At 39.2% G+C, this 17,084-nt stretch overlaps 1 long non-coding RNA gene across 1 annotated transcript in view; it reads right to left on the bottom strand.

The window, feature by feature from the left end:
- Positions 1 to 16,849, bottom strand: part of LOC138986077 (uncharacterized) — a 50,927-nt gene extending 34,078 nt beyond the window's left edge. The window contains exon 1 of the long non-coding RNA XR_011462971.1: positions 16,599 to 16,849. This is a non-coding gene — a long non-coding RNA (uncharacterized lncRNA). The remainder of the gene's footprint in view (positions 1 to 16,598) is intronic.
- Positions 16,850 to 17,084: the final 235 nt, after the last annotated feature.

Genomic DNA, 17,084 nt, shown 5'->3' on the forward strand with positions numbered 1-17,084 from the left:
CCATTGGGAAACTTCAGGTTCAAGGCTCTGTCTGGGGAGGTCATATACAGCCTTGACTATTATTCTGATGGATTGTTTTAATTCTCCCCACTTTGATCATGTCAGTTTCCACAACAAACAAGGCTCACCAGAAGCATTCCTGAGCTCACAAAGGCAAACATGCTTGGCTTTGCATCACATGCCAGAGGCCAGAATTCTTTGGTTTTAGCTTCAAGGCTATATTAACCCTTGGTTGCATAAGTTTCCAGGTTAACACGTTTAACCTTCGTTTCCTGCAACCAAAGACATGTTAGGCTCCTCCAGAGAAGTGCAGTGATTTCCAGCCTTTAATTAAGTAAGGATCCAAGTGGCAGATGCAGTTCACACACTCTGGAGCCAAGTCCTGGCTACGAAGATTCTTTTGCTCCAAATGCTCTGCAGTTCACGGAGAGTAACTTCAGCTAATAAAAATAACTCTGTCTACTGAGTGCCAGGAGCCGTTTTAAACCACTTAAAATATTATCTCATCTAATATGAGCAAAATGTTAAGGTGAAATAAAGATTGTGGCAACTTCTTAAGTGAAGAAACCGAGAAGATAGAAGCTAAGAAGTCTGTCCAAGATTACATAGCTAGCCTGGAATGGGGCAAGGGTTTTAACCTGGATTTGCCTGACTTGAGGGGCAGTCTCTAACACTATTAGATATTAGCTGTCATTATGTGATAGTTGAAAGAGCTCTTGATTGAGAGTAAGGAAGCCAGAGTTGAAATCTCTGACTGTGGCCACCTCAGGCAAACCAGTTTTCTCCAAGCCTTGATTTCCCTAACTGTAAACTGAAGATAGAATTAAATCAGTTTTTTTTTTCCCCAAACCTCAGTCATTCACTTTATTACTCATACCATTCATAATATTATTTAATAACTTTTTCTTTAACTCAATATGCTTTTTAAAACCAAATGTTTTAAAATTAAATGTTACTAAATTAAAAACCAAAATGACTGGCTCAAAGTAGATGGTAGTAATAAAAATAAGATAATAAAAGCTATACCATTAAATTCTAGCTAGATGCTATTGCTTGCCTGAGGCTCTAAGATGTAGGCTAATCTTATGTTAAACTGGAAAATATGCAAGCTAGTTAAGGACACTACGAATCAGTTAAATTCTGTGGAGGATATACCAAGATATATATAAGATTTTGCCACAATGTAACAATATGGGAAGAAAATCCAACAACTTTCTGACTGTCTTACTTAATGTTACTGCAGAGGCGCCTGGTGGGCTGCTGTCTATGGGGTCGCACAGAGTCGGACACGACTGAAGCGACTCAGCAGCAGCAGCAGCAGCAACATTTAGATGTGTGCTACCTAAAGTTACCTCACCTGAATTTTTTCTGCATACAACCAGTGGTCCCCATCTAATATTTGACCAGAAAATGTTGTGGGTTTCTTTTTCAGCGTTTCTAACTCTAAAATACTTGATGCCGATGAGGCAAGTTAATATTAATTACTATTAAATTTGAAACTGAGTTCACTAGCACCTAGTGACTATTTCCAGAACTCCAGAGAAGGTAAAATATGAAGGGACCTTGACAGCAAAAAAAAAAAAATCACTGTTATCGGTTTCTTTGAACAGCAAATAAATAGACTCTTCTCTAGGAAGTCTGGGAAGGACTTCAAATCCTTTAGCCATGTAATAATTTTGTATATTTACCATGGTGTGCACAGTGGGTTTTCAAAGTGTGGTTGAAAGCCCTGGGGACAACTAATACTCATTCAGGTCAAAACTATTTTCATGATAATACTAAGATGTTTCTAGAGGCTACATGAAGGAGATACTGCAACAGATGGAATGTAGAAGTAGATATGAGAATCCAGCTGTCTTCCATTGACAGACATTAAGGAGATTTACAAAATGTTAAACAATGTCTCTCTTCTCACTAATTTCTTTAATTTGAAGAAATACAGTTATTTTTTTCATAAAATTGAGTTATTTACTTTACCATATGAGTTTATTTAAAAGTAATTATTTTTAAAATATCTCAATTTACCTTCTAGTATGGTAAATATTGGTTAATATAATTCACATTAAAAAATCTCTTTGACTCTGCAATAATTCTTTATTTTTCCTGTCAGATACTTCTAAATATATTTTTTTAATTTTTAAAAATTTTATTTATTTATTTTTGGCTGCGCTGAGTCCTTGTTGCCTTGCTCTCTCTAGCTGAGGCGAGTTGGGGCTACTCTTTGTCACCGTGCACGAGCTTCTCATTGCAGTGGTCCCCCTTGTTTTGGAGCACAGGCTCTAGGCCCAGAGGCTAAGTAGTTGTGGTGTGGACTCTATAGCTCGAGCTCAGTAGTTGTGGTGCCCAAGCTTAATTGTTCTGCAGCCTATGGAATCTTGCTGGACCAGAGATCGAACCTGTGTCCCCTGCTTTGACAGGTAGATTCTTATCCATCATGGCACCACAGGGAAGTCCCTCAATAACTCTTAAAAATATGTTCTGTAGCCAAAATGAGAATATCTAAAGGTGCTCGGTTCATGGGGTCGCAGAGTCGGACACTGCTGAGCGACTGAACTGAAACTGAAAGGCCATTACAAACAGCAGCTCTGGAGTATATCAGCTGGATTATAAAGTAGGTGAAGTCAAACATTGTTCATCACAGAACTACCTGTAATGGAGAGGAGTGGGAAAAAACTACGGTTAGCAATAATGAATTGTTTAGTGACTAAGTCATGTCCGACTCTTTTGCAACCCCATGGATTCATAGCCTGACAGTTTCATCTGTCCTTGGGATTTTCCAGGCAAGAATACTGGAGTGGGTTGCCATTTCCTTCTCCAGGGGACCTTCCCAACCCAGGGACTGAATCCACATCTGCTTGGCAGGCAGATTCTTTACCACTGAGCCACCTGGGAAACCCATAATGAATTATTACGGTTAGTAATAATGGAGCTAGCTTTTCTGAAATGATCAACTCAGTGACATCATTTGTGATTATGACAAAGGAAAATTAAGAAATGTAACCTGAAAATGTTTACATTTTATATATTAAAAACCAGAATCAGAACTTTGAATTCCAAATGCTGGGATTCCAGCAACGTAAAACATGTCTGCTCACATAGAGGCCTAGAATAGAATGTGAAAAGTAGAGATTTTTCTTGCAAAATTGGCATAGGAAAATTTATTCTTTCACAAAAATTATTTTTAATGGTGTCCCCAATTAACATATATAATTTCTACACAGTGGTAGTTAAAGTTTGATTTCTTATATAGTCAAGAGACTGCTGAAAGGTTGGGCTACTATAGCAATGGATCTCTGATCACACACTCGATTAGATCAACAAGTTGGGCCAGTGTAGCTTAGCTATTTTGTGAGCTGAATCCCATGAACTATATGGCTATAAATTGATTGTGACTATCAGCTGAGACCATGGCCAAAAACATGATTGTCAATTAGTGTGTTTCACGTAGATAAGGCCAAAGTGTATTTGCACCTGCACTAAATGCCTCACTCGCATTTTGATTCTGGGAGTTCAATTTACAAAGAGAATTAACATTTCTCTTTATTTTAAGTGGTTTCTATGGATACCTTCTATGAAGCATTTCATTCACATCTATCCAATTTAAGCTTCTCATTTTAATTTAAATACACTTTCATTCCTTCAGAATGTGTATATGATATTCACAGTTCATTTTCTGAAAATAACCTGTGAAAAGCATTTATGCACACAAAATTTTAAGTTAATATCTTTAAGAGTTAAAAATGAGAAACTCCAACAATACAGAAATTCATAATCTCAAAATTGGAAATGTGTTTCCATCTGCCTCATACTCACTGAAAATCTGAACTGTAATCTAAAGAATCATGTTTTCTGATTTCAGGTTTGTTTGTTGTTTTATCCTTACTGGGTGCTTTTTTGTCCATTTCTTAATCTTATTTATTGTTGCAGTTTTCTTACTTTAGCATGCTGTTGCTGCTGCTGCTAAGTCGCTTCAGTCGTGTCCAACTCTGTGCAACCCCATAGACAGCAGCCCACCAGGCTTCCCTGTCCCTGGGATTCTCCAGGCAAGAACACTGGAGTGGGTTGCCATTTCCTTCTCCAATGCATGAAAGTGAAAAGTGAAAGTGAAGTCGCTCAGTTGTGTCAGACTCTTCACGACCCCATGGACTGCAGCCCACCAGGCTCCTCTGTCCATGGGATTTTCAGGCATGAGTACTAGAGTAGAGTGCCATTGCCTTCTCCTACTTAGCATAGTTAGGATTAAAACTTTTTAGGTTCTAATGCCATTAATATTCAATAAGGTTTCTACTTAGTGTAGAAAAATTGAACAGCAACAAAAAAGGTTTTAGAAGACTACAACCTCAGATATATAATATTGCCAGTATTCGCTAAACTAATAAGCACCTATGTTAATATATAAGCTCTTGTTGAAGAAGAGATCTGATGTCATCTCCAGCTACAAATCTCTCTTTTTATATATACTGTGCAAATTTTATATACCTCAACCTAGAAACCAAGATCTTCCACATTTTGGCTCCAGATTTCTACCACCTCCATCTACCTCCCCTCCCTATGCAGACCCACTATGCCACAAATAGACCCACTGAGTTCTCCAGGGAGTCAGCCTCCTTTCAACCTCTGGCCTTTGCTTTCACCATCCTTTTTCTTGTGAAATGTTTCCTTCAAGACCCTCACTGTCTGTAAACTGAAATTTTATTCAGACCCTCAAGGCAGATGACCAACTCCCTTAGAAAGTTTTTCCTCATCCTCCCAACCAGAGGTGGCCACTTTGCTGTTAATGCCAAAGCAGTCTTAGTACTCTGCATAATCCCTGTTTGTTGGACTCATTTGTGTATTTGCTTTACCCTCTGCTTCAAAATAAAAACTCCTTTAATATTTTTATTTTATTTTTTATAAGTAATGCATGCATACAATAATATACTAGTCAGAGACCACCAAAAGACATTCAAGGAAACATGCTGGCTTCTTAACCTCACCCAGTTCTCCGCTCCAGAAGCATCCAATGTTACCAAGTCCATGTGTATCTTCTCAGAGGTAGTCTATGTGCGTGCGTGTGTGTGTGCGTGTGTGTGTGTGTGTACACAAATGGCAGTATGTACACAAATGGTATTTTCATGTTATTCTGCAGTGTGGACACATGATATTGGGCAGTTTATGCCTTATACAAGAGTGCCCAGTGGAAATGCAGTAAATGGGCCCTGCAACGTAGCCCGGGCTTTTGCCCAACTGCGTGCTCTGTGGTCTTGCTAAGTAGATTCTAAAGAAAGACAACTGTTTTAGATTTCCATGAACGGTCCTTAGGGCTGTCAATGGTCCTACTGTATATTTTTATTTCACTTTTAATTTTCACTTCATTGTGAAATATCTTTGTTATCTTCTTCACTTTGCACTCTTATAAGAAAGGACTTGCATTACAAATTCATATTTAAACACTGTCATCAGGAACAAGATTAATTTGCAAGACCTGTTTTCAGCAGTGGCCTATTTCTTTCAAGACTTGCCAGTTTACAAATCGTCACTGAAAATACTAAGTTGATATTATTGTTTTCAAATGAAATATCCATGAAAAGGCTTTCAGAAGTCATGAAAATATTAATTGTCATACTTATTATGGTGATTATTCTTTTTAGAAGCAAGAATTTTAAGAATGTTTACTAGGTTAGCTTTATTTGGAGTTTATTAAATCTAAAACATGTTTTTAAAATCTAATAATTATACCTTTTTATTTTCTCCAAATTAGCCTAAAATATTTTTTTAAAAAGGTTTCGTACCCTATTTTCATACCCTGAGGGCTCATTGGGTGTCAGTTGCAAAACATGTCAAAAATTCAAGGCTCTTATAGTTCCAGAAAAAAAATGTATCTTTAATGCTTCTCACTCCAGGGGTCCTCTTTTGATGTGTTGCTGCCCTCATTTTCCAATAGTTAAGTCTAAACCTGTGTTTTTTCTTAGAAAATTCATCGTTCTACTTTGGAGCCTGAAATTTGCCAGCCAGGACCATGGCTCCTTCCTGGATGTGAAAACCCAGAAATGCATTCTTACATCCAACCATCTGTTTGTATTTTATAAACCTATCTAGATTATAAGCCTTAGATACACCCATTTCAGAATTTTATTTTAAATGGCTCTGTCTCTCTGCTTGGACATGTTATATTTAAGTCAGAATCTCTGGAAGACAAAAAGACATTTTCCCATACCTTAAAAGATGAGAATATAAATATTTGCAATGCCATGGATATTTAGTACCCTTCCCCAGGGGATTTTCCTGACCCAGGAATTGAGCCTGGGTCTCCTGCATTATAGGCAGAGTCTTTACCATCTGAGCTACAGGGGAAATCCCTAAACTACCATCTATTTATTTATTTGGCTGTGCCAAGTCTTAGTTGCAGTCTGTAGGATCTTTAGTTCTGGCATATGAACTCGTAACTGTAGCGTGTAGGATCTAGTTCCCTGACCAGGGATGGAACCTAAGCCCCCTGCTTTGAGGCCTCAGAGTTCTAGCCACTGGGCCACCAGGGAAGTCCCTTTACTTCTGTTGACCTAAAAAAAAAAAAAAAAAAACACTGAGCTTTTAGATTTTTAACATAAAAATCAAATAATATGCCATTCATCAGTTACAAACCCAAGGACCATCTGTTCTTCACCTCAGTTCACCTCTGACCTCAGACTCAGGGAAGAGTGAGCAAGATGATGATGACAAAGTGATAAACAGGAGAAGAAGAAACTATGAAATTAATGATCAGCCTTTTCAGGTCTCCAAATGCCAGGGAGTCAAAAGCACTGTCAAAACATCCTGCTTCTTTTAAGGTTAAGACGTATTCCTAGTTTATTTTTCACAAAGCAATAATAAGTATTAAGACATTATCGCCTTTCTCTGCATTGAAGGGGCCCAGAATACTCTACTACAACATAAAAAATTATGTTGAGCTGATGGCATTTGAGAAGTCTCTTTTCCTTAACTCTCTTATCTGCCTAAAAGCAGAGCCTCCCAAAAGAACTCAAGAGAATTCAGTTGTCACAAATTCCCTTCCTGGGAGCAACCAAGAAAGTCTGACTCTCATCACTGGCAAATGGAAACCAGCACCACACCTAAACAGACTGTCACATCTCCTCTCTCTTCTCCTAAGGGCTTACTTATCTTTCCTTAAATCATTTGTTTTCCAAAAAGTGTTCTTCTCCTGCTCCCCTTCCCCTATTAAAGCAGTACAAAGCCTCAAATTTTAACCATCTCCTTGTGTTACGTGTGTATGTGTGTGTGTGTGTGTGTGTGTGTGTGAACTCCCGTGTGCATTGGACTTAGATGGATACAAACCTGTCTTTTCTCTTGCTAAATCTGTCTTTTGTCAGTTTGATTTGCATGCTCCCAGAGACTGAGGTGGAAAATGAGTTTTTCCTCCCTGACAGTTTGGCCAGGAGGGTGGAATATTGGGACTTTCAGCTTGCTCCAGATACTGAAGCCTCAGGACCTCTGATGAAGCTGGCAAGGGTAAGGTTTCTTTACTGTATCCTGGATTTCTACTTGGAGTCCAGTTGAAAAAGGGTGGTAAGAGCTTCTCTTTGTTTTTTCTAACTTTAGGCTGACAAAGAAAGTACTGGAAGGAACTAGTCTGGGGACATTCTGACTCTTGGGTGACTCAATTTTGACTACTCCTTTCCTTCTCAGGGCCACTGCTGTGTCCTATGTGTCCCGTTTTGTGTCCTGAGACCTTGGGTTGTGTTTAGTAAGAGCCTGTTTGCTCTTAGAGTTTCCACCTGCCAAGGGGTGCAGATTGTTGGACCTGCATGTTGGGGGCCCTGGGAATTGGTAATCAGTTGAACAGAAATTCAGGAATCTGGGGTGCAGCTGGCACCTTACTGACCATTGCCAGCTCTCAGGGGGTTTATCTGGCTTTCCTTATTGCCTTGCTAGTGCTGGGACTGCCTGTGGCAATGAGAGTCTTTACTTTCTCTTTGGCTGTCTTTGGGGATGAATTTAAATCTTGGGGTTTGCATCTTCTACACTCTTTGGAGGGGTCGTCTTTTGCATCCATGATTAAGCCATACAAGGGCTTATTGGTTTTGAGTCAAATTTTTCTGTGAACTCTCATATATACCTATATGAATGAAATACTCACCCTTTAAGACCCAGCTCAAATGCTGCATGTTAAGACATATTTTCTCCTTCTGACTTTCTAAAACATTTGCTCATACTTCTGTTAGAGCATTTCTGCAGATATTATGATGTATACACCTGTATTACTCTCCCATATTCTCATATATAGGTTTTAAAGTCAAAAACTGGATATGCTCTATCTTTGAATTCCCAGTACCACTAAGGACAGTATCTTATGTATGTAATAAATATCTGTGCTATACTTAGTCACTCAGTCGTGTCTGACTCTTTGCAGCCCCATGGACTGTAGCTTGCCAGGATCCTCTGTCCATGGAATTCTCCAGGCAAGAATACTGGAATGGGTTGCCATTCCTTTCTCCAGGAGATCTTCGAGACCCAGGGATCAAACCCAGGTCTCCTGCATTGCTGGTGGATTCTTTACCATCTGAGCCACCAGGGAAGCCCAGGAACACTGGAGTGAATAGCCTATCCCTTCTCCAGGGGAACTTCCTGACCTAGGAATCAAACCAGGGTCTCCTGCATTGCGGGCTTATTCTTTACCAGTCGAGCTACCCAGAAGAAAACTTATCACTTATCTAATGACCCCAATATTATGAATCTGAATAGTTCCTCAGATGGTCAGTTCTTAACTGTCACTCTTGGGCAAGTTCCTTCCATTCTCAGCCTTAGCTTCCTCATTAGCAAAATGAGAATCATAGCACCCATATAGCAACATTCATTTTCATGATGTGTGGATGAAGCTGTCTCATCCAAGCATCTAGCACAATGTCTAGGACATCAAAGATGCACTGCAGAGTTAGCTCCTCTGCTCCCTCACACCTACCTGAACACACTCCTGAACACTGAGGAGCACAGCAGGCTTCAGATCTGGGTCCCATCTGAGCCTCTCTTTCAGGAGTCTGCTATTCTCTCTCCCATCCAGATGAAAATTTCCCCAAGTAGGAGTTTCTCTTAATAGACAACAAATGCTGGGCAAAAATCCCTTCTAGGGTCATATAGAGTCAAAACACCAGAACTTCTAGAAGCTGCTGAAGTCTTATTCTAGGCATACTGTTAGGTCATCTTGTCAGGTAGCTCACTATCTCTGTGTTGGCTAACAGAGGGAAGCTTGAATGGTGCTGGTAGTGGAAAAGGACTGAGCTTGTAGAACTGCCCTTGAGAGAGGAGTACGGATGGAAGAGATAGCCCATGAGATGGCTGGGCCAGCAAAGGGAGGACTTCAGTAGTAAGAACAGTGTTCCCATCTCTCTGGGAATATATGTGAATTTATGTGATTTTTTGTTTGTTTGGTCATCTGTATAAGTCTGTGTGTCCATACTTAGGTGCACAGGAGAATCGCCCAAGAGAAACCTGTGCATCCATTCATTCATCTGTTCATTTTAATCAAATTCAATGAGCTATTGAAAGTGCTCCAGGTACTGGGGGAAAAAAATAAGATACCCTCGGACTCTTAGGAGTCTGACTACGATTTATTTAGTCTGTTGGAGACAGACAAGTAAGTGCTTTACAAAGTACTGTTCTAGGATAGGTTAGCACCTACCACTAGGTCAGATACCAGGGAAAGAACTCTGGAGAAGAGGGAAGAGCACTACACTGGGGTTTTCTTCTCCTCTGCAGTGTCTCTGTTTAGTTTCATATATTCTCCATGCCATTCCCTCCCACCTCAGGATTTATTTGGAAGTGGAAGCAAATTTAACGAGACCTTTTTCTTTTGACACGTGCTGAAAAACCAGTGTGTGTTCAGTCACTAAGTCATATCTGACTCTGCAGCACACTGAGCTTCCTTGTCCTTCACTGTCTCTCAGAGTTTGCTCAAATATGTGCCCACTGAGGCAGTGATACCATCCAACCATCACATCCTTTGTCGCCCTCTTCTTCTGCCCTCAATCTTTATTTTCTTCATTAGGGTCTTTTCCTGTGAAAAGCCAGTACTATACAGCATTTCCTGTCTGGTTTAGGGACCACCTTTTTCTCTGCCAATTGCAAGGAAGCAAATTAAAATAGGACTTTTAGTTAATTGGGTTTCCCCTTGTTCGTTGTGGTAAATGGTGAATTCTTTGAGGCACCAGCACAGGGCCTACCACATAGAAAAGGCTCAGAAAATGTTCAGTTGGTAAGGGAGCGAGTGAGTGAATATAACTAGGTCTGACTTGTAACATGGAGACGTCTCCTCCAGATTCTCCTCCTCCAGTGCCGTTGTGAGAGTAGCCTAATGCTGGGCCTGACCTTTGAGAAGCACTTGATATATGATAGGCAATATTGTTATTATCATTACTAATATTAATAATTACAATTTAGTGGACTATATCCAAACATTTAAAATGTTTATTTTCATTTTTAAAGTAGATAACCACAGTTGAGGACAGACACTGCTTTGCTATCTCCTTAAGATTCAAGTCCCTTGGGTCACAGCCTAGTGTGCAAGGAACCCAGATGATGCCAGCTTCATAGGGCTGCCTCATTCAAGACTCAAGACTTTCACTCCTTTGCCTCCTAGGCATTTGTGAGGGCAAAATTCACCACTACTGGGCCGCCGGGCCACAGTGCAAACCAGTTTGGTTCCCAGGTCTAATCCTAACCCAGCAGCTCACATCTCCCTTTGCTGAAATTTACATGCTAAAGACAAAAGAACTGAGTCATCTGCAAATTCTGCCACTGGGTCTGTTATTAATAGGGGAAGAAGGTTATTCATTACCATCTGTGAGAAACATCTGGAATGCCACCTCAAGGATGGAGACCAATTTAATCCACTCATTCCAACCACCCAAATTTTCAATTTGAAAAGCTGACTTCTGGGCCCTGATGCTACAGTTCTATTCTCAATTTTAAAACATCTCCCACACAGTAGGTGCCCAAGAAATATTGTTTCCATTCATGGAGAAAATGTCACTTGGGTTTTAACCTGAATGAAGACATTTACCTTGTCTGGGGAGAAAATTATGCTTTGCAGGATGGCTAGTCTCTCAAGCTACCCATTTAGAAAGACTATCTCAGACTTCCTTGGTGGCACAGTGAACAAGAACCTGCCCACCAATGCAGTGACCACGGGGCTGATCCCTGGTCTGGGAAGATTCCACATGCTTCAGAGCAACTAAAGCCATGTGCCACAACTGCTGAGCCTGCATGCCACAAGTACTGAAGCCCGTGCACCTAGAGCTCGTGCTCCACAACAAGAAACTCCACTGCAATGAGAAGCCCGAGCACCGCAACTGGAGAGTAGCCCGGCTCGCCACAACCAGAGAAAGGCCTGCATAGCAATGAAGACTCAGCACAGCCAAAACTAAATAAAAACATAAATAAGAATGTCTCTAAGAAAATTGTGGCTTTCCAGATGGCTCAGACAGTAAAAAAATCCACCTGCAATGCAGGAGACCCATGTTCAATCCCTGGGTCAAGATCTCCTGGAGAAGGTAATGGCAATCCACTTAATTATACCTTACAGGCAGTAGGCATTTGTAAAAATTTTGCTTCACAATGATAGGTCTGGAGGTATAGAAAGGACAGAATGGAGTATGTATATACGTATTACTTGTGTAATTGAAAATTTTTATGAATTAAAAAAAGACTAAAAAAATATGATAAAATGCTAATGTAAGTTAACTTTTCATGTTGTGGAAATACATATTACATCTGTTCTTTTCTATATTCTATTTCTATGTATTCTATATTTTTCAAAATCCTCAAAGTTAAAAAAGACTATTATAGTGGCCTGGATTTGGCCACCTAGAGGATATGGATTAAAGGGCACAAAGGTGGGAGTGGCTTCTGCTGACTCTTTATAAATATAGGCTGGGTCTTGTATCCCTCATACAATTGTAAGTATCATGTATTACAATAGTCATTTTACAAATTAAAAGAAAAAAGAGAGAGAGAGAGGGGTTAGCTAATTAGCTAAGATCACACAGCTCTGAATGGTTGAACTCTGCTTCAAACCGAGCAGACTGCTTCAGAACCCTTCTCTTTAACCACTGTCATGATGAACTGGAACCCCTGACATTGCTGTCATAGAATGGAGCACCAAGAACAGTCCAGTATCCTGTCTTCCTTCTGGAATAAAAACCTGAGCTAGAGAACTTAATGTTTTTCTCTAAGGCTGCATTTCTCAGTCTTTTTTCCCCCTAATTGTCCCCTTCCCATGAACATTTAATACTGTAGATATGTAATATATCTATTTATGTACAGAGAAGAGCCACAAACCATTGTAGTATCTGGTTTTTCTCACTTACTATGAACCAGTTTTCACCTCTGCCGATAATGCTATCCTCTGTAAAAAATGCATGCACTAAGGAAAGTCTGTAAGACTTTATGTACTGCCATTTATCCACATATTACAAAAATATGGTGTGAAACAGAAACCTCCATGTAGGCTAACTTCATAGGAAATGTCGTACTGGAAGAACTTGGTTCTTTCTCCCCAGCTTCTGAGGTTGTGTGTTTGAGGGATGGCTGCTGGTGGGTTTTGACAGAATAGGGAATGAGTAACACCAAAGTAACTGCCTATGAACTAGAGGTTCCAGTTGTCCTTATTATATACAGAGTCAGTTTTCAATTATGCGTGCTAATGAGGTCCAGCAAGAGGATGGGTAATTGAAATCCACAAAGAATTCCCAAACCTCATTTAGCAAACTATTTCAAGCTCCTTCTTGAGCCTGTGAGCATGTAAGAACTAGACTGGGGTAACTATTGTTTCTATTGTTTCCAGCCTCAGATAGAGTGGAAATAACAATCATGCCATGTCCACCTTGTATTCATTCACTGGAGCCTTCTCTTTGCCAGTTCTTTGACGTATCTTTTTTAAGCCTGTGTGTTTGTGTGTGTGTGTTAGTCACCCAGTCATGTCTGACTCTTTGCAACCCCGTGGACTGTAGCTCGCCAGGCTCTGCTGTCCATGGGATTCTCCAGGCAAGAAGACTGGAATGGCTTGCCATTGCCTTCTCCATATTTAAGCCTACAGGGTCCATAAGCAGTAGATATTATCTTTCAATTTTTAAGAAATGAAACTGACTTGTTCCCAGTGCTGCCAGTAGGAAATAGCAGAATCCAGGTTCAAACTCAAGTATTTTTAATTCCAAGTAAGTTCCTTTGTTGTTTCATCAAAGCCTTATGCAAAACTAGAAGGACCTGGAAAATATTCAGTTGGATTCTTTGCATTTTGAATTGTTAATCAGTTTTAATATTAATTGCTTGAGCTTTAAAGTTAGATAAACTAGATGTATGTCTTTATAATCATGTGTCAGTATGCAAGTTTCTTAACTACTTACGTGTTTCAGTCAACATTCTAATCTGTAAAACTGTGTTGTAGGGAAGATTCAATGCTTTCAAACACCTAGTACATCATCTGCATCAAAACATCCTGTTTCCTGCCCCATCCATCAGCTTAGTCTTCATATCTCTTATTTGGCTTTTGTTTTGTGCTCCTCTGCATTATTAGATGTAATTTTATAGTATCTGTCTGGCCTTCTTTGCTGATTTTTAAAAATTCCGAGACATTGAGCTGTTCTCATAAAAGTTGTTCTCAAGTTTTCATATTCATATCTTTTCAGTGTGTGAAATTACATACATTGTACATTGACACTCCTAAAGTGACAGTTCTGAGCTTATTTTATACTTTTATTTGTCAAACAATGAGAAAGAATTTGAACTTTGAAATGGAGGTACTTCTGGGCTGGCAACAATTTTTATTTGTCCTGTTATGTGGAGATTTTATTGGATTTGCCCTTCTAATTTTATAATGAGTGGAAAACAGTGATAAATAAAATTGTGAGATGATAGGAGATATCCCCTAAGTGGCAGATCCATGGCCTCAAATGGATGTTTATTGAACTTCAGTCTATATCTGTGTTCAACTGTGAAGTATAAGAATAAAATAAAAGGTCATCCATGAAACACTGGAGTCTATTTTCTCAGACTACCTAAAAGGATAGCAGTAGGAGAAATGAAGAAACCTCTAGGTTATGAATTGTGTGTCTATGTAAAAATTATTGCTATAATTTGAATGCCCAGAGGAGTTCAAGGCTGAGAGAGATACTGCCAGAGGTAACGCTCACACAGATTCCTCTCTCAAGGAGAGAATGCCAGAGTTCAACTCTTTTAGACAAAAACTTCAAAAAGAAAAAAGTTGCTACCATCCTGTTCAATCTCCTGAACAATCTCATTTTGTAAATCTTTTTTCCTCACAATAAAATGATTTTTTTCCCCCTGTTCACATGATGGCATTTTTAGAAAGTGAGTTCCTTACAGGCAGGAATATGTTTTGTTCACTGAAGGGCTCCATGCACCCAGATCAGTACCTGGGGCAAAGTGATCACATCATAGGTATTTACTGAATTTAATTCAAGTAAACTCACAAAAACAGAAATATATACAAATGGAACAAGATAGAGATGCCAGAGATAAACCCATGCACCTATGGGTACCTTATTTTTGACAAAGGAGGCAAGAATATACAGTGGGGCAGAGATAGCCTCTTCAATAAGTGGTGCTATAATAAGTGGCAATAAGTGGACAGCTACATGTAAAGAATGAAATTAGAATACTTCCTAATACCGTCACAAAGATAAACTTAAAATGGATTAAAGACCTAAAATGTAAGACCAGAAACTATAAAACTCTTAGAGGAAAACATAGGCAAAATACTTGATGACAAATCAAAGCAAGATCCTCCATGACCCACCTCCTAGAGTAATAGAAATAAAAACAAAAATAAACAAGAGGGACCTAATTAAACTTAAAAGCTTTTACACAGCAAAGGAAACTAAACAAGTGAAAAGACAACCCTTAGAATGGGAGAATAGCAAAGGAAACAACTGATAAAGGATTAACTTCCAAAATATATAAGCAGTTCATACAAGTCAAAACCAGAAAAACAAACAATCCATTCAAAAAGTGGGGAAAATACCTAAGCAAACATTTCTCCAAAGAAGACATACAAATGGCTAACAAACATATGAAAAGATGCTCAACATCACTCGTTATTAGAGAAATGCAAATCAAAACTACAGTGAGATATCACCTCACATCAGTCAGAATGGCCATCATCAAAAAGCCTACAAACAAGTAAACTCAAGTTGAAATAAGATAATACTTTATAAAACTAGTTGTGGTATTCAGTTTTCTCTTTAATAATCATGTGTGCCTGGTATAACCCAGGGGTTTAAGAAACCCTAAAATAGAGAATACAATTAGGAGTTTACTATTTTAGCTCTCTCAGGTCCAGAAAAGTTAAGCACCAGGTTAGGTTCTGTTTTGCACTAAACATGTAATATTGATCAAGTCACTTAACCTCCATCAATCAGACTTAAGATAAATAAATAATGACATATTTATTTATCTATTTATATATTTGCAATATTTATCTATTGATATATCTGTGAACTGTTTATCTAAATATCTGCCTCACGGAATTAGGACACCTTATAAGAATATATATGCTGAACCAAAACAAATTAGATAAACCAGATAAACAAATACATAAATACATGTAAGTTTCAAATAAAATATAGGCTAAAGGAGAAGATATGACAAAGAAACAAGCTTCGTTTTGTTTCCAGTTCTAAGAAATGACGCCAACATTGCAGGCTGATGTATCGAATGATTTTATGTGATAACTTGTAACTTGGCAGGTTTCCCTGGTGGCTCAGACAGTAAAGAATCTGCCTGCATGGGAGACCTGGGTTCGATCCCTGGGTCGGGAAGATCCCCTGGAGAAGGGAATGGCAACCCACTCCAGTATTCCTGCCTGAAGAATCCCATGGACAGAGGAGCCTGGTGGGCTACATGGGGTCCATGGGGTTGCAGAGTTGGACACAACTGAGCAACTTACTGCTAACACAATTTGTTAAGATTAACATATTTTACACCTTTTATTTGTAGTAGTTGTTGTAATCTTAAAGATAAGCAGGAAAACTTCATGTTTATATGCCTTCACAACATTTTGACATTAATCTCCCCTCTGCACTGTAATCTTTGTGATTGTTGTGGATGTTTAGTGGGTATTACTGAGGGTGACACAGAGTGTGTGATAGATTATATGCTAAGATGGTCACCAGCAACCCCTCCTATTCCTACATGAGTGCTGGCCTCTCCTCTAGAAGTGTAGTTTATTTTCCTTTCTCTTAAATCTGGGATGACCTTGCTTTGTCCAAAAGAATGGAACAGAAGTAATATTGCACCAAGCTTTGTGAAGCATTGCAACTTGTACTTTCATTCTTTTTGAAGCCCTCTGAGACACAGTATAAAAGAGTCCATCTATTCTGCTCAACAGAGAAGCCATAAGAAGAGAAACAGTCCCAGACATCCTGGGCCATTTCAGCCACACTAGCTGGAGCTCCAGACAGGTAAGTGAAAACATATGAGATCCTCCAGCCCAGGTGAGCCATCCTAGCCAAGACTACATGGGACAAAGAGGAGCACCCTGCCCAAATCCTGCCTAATTTGGAGAATTGTAGGCAAAAATGTGGCTGCTGTTGTTGTTGTTAGCCACTCACTTTTGGCATGGCTCCTTATGCAGCAGTAGATCCGCAGCGTGGTCTTCCCTGGGAAGAATCCTAGCCTCAGAAGCACCCTATCCAAGAGTAGTTTGTTTCCTTTGTCTCATGTTTTTATCTTCTGTCCTGAGCAACTTCCTCTTTATTTCTTCAGTTACCACTCCACTATCTGATCTATCCACTCTCCATGGATTTTCAAGGAAGATCAGTGATGTTGTGAAAAAGGTCTTGACCTTTGATTGGTACCCTCAGAGAAGACTATCAGGTATGAATATGAAGCAAAGATAATATTTAAAACAGAGTTGTTTGGCAATATAGACCTTTGTAAACCAAATACCAGAAACTAGTGTCACAGTGGCTTGTTCACATAAGGCAGAAAAAGGAAGGAAAATGACATTAGTCAATCCCAATGGACCCTAATAAGGTATTGGTATTGTGAAGGAAATGCACTATCACTTCCTTTATGAAATGAAAAAAAAAAAAAAA

This window comes from Bos mutus, chromosome 3 (genome assembly GCF_027580195.1).
Source record: "Bos mutus isolate GX-2022 chromosome 3, NWIPB_WYAK_1.1, whole genome shotgun sequence".
Classification (NCBI taxonomy): Eukaryota; Metazoa; Chordata; class Mammalia; order Artiodactyla; family Bovidae; genus Bos; species Bos mutus.